This window comes from Bos grunniens, chromosome 5 (genome assembly GCF_055505025.1).
Source record: "Bos grunniens cultivar Pamir isolate PY7600 chromosome 5, Bosgru_T2T1.0, whole genome shotgun sequence".
NCBI lineage: Eukaryota > Metazoa > Chordata > Mammalia > Artiodactyla > Bovidae > Bos > Bos grunniens.
The window spans coordinates 68,974,643-68,975,448 of NC_141169.1; positions in this window are offsets into that span (position 1 = coordinate 68,974,643).

Below are 806 nucleotides of genomic sequence, written 5' to 3' on the forward strand. Positions count from 1 at the left end.
ATGCCTGTGAGGAGCTGGGACAAAGGGGCCCTCCTGTACATCCCTAGTAAAGGCTGGTGACAAAAAAAAAGACAATTTAGTCTCTTGCCTACTCAACCCAGCTGGGTCTCTTCTCCTTTGCTCTATCAAGTCAAGAGGACAGTGGGAAGGGGCAGAATCCTGGGGAATTCACAGGTGGAACCAATTTACTTTTCAGAATCCTTTCCCTGCCCTAAAAATTCCTTGCAATCTGTTTATCCCTCCCTCCCCCAAACCCCTGACAACCAGTGATCTTTGTGCCATCTCCATAGTTTTGCCTTTTCCAGAATATCATCCAATTGGAGGGGCATCCCTGGTGGTCCAGTGGCTAGGACTCACTCTCCCAATCCAGGGAGTTTGATTCCTGGTCAGGAAACTAGACCCCACATGTCGCGACTAGGAGTTCAAATATTGCAACTGCAAAAAGATATCCTGCATGCCACAACAAAGACTGAAGATCCCAGTATAGGATCTTTTCACATGGGCTTCCTTCACTTAGTAATATTATGCGTTTAATGTCCCTATGTGTCTTTTCATGGCTTGATGGCTTGTGCCTTTTTAGTACCGAATAGTATCCCATTCAAAGAAGGCAATGGCACCCCACTCCAGTGTTCTTGCCTGGAGAATCCCATGGACGGAGGAGCCTGGTGGGCTGCCGTCTATGGGGTCGCACAGAGTCGGACACGACTGAAGCGACTTAGCAGCAGCAGCAGCAGCATTCCATTGTCTGAATGTACCACAGTTTATGAGTTCCTCCACCTGCTGAAGGACATCTTGATTGCTTTCAG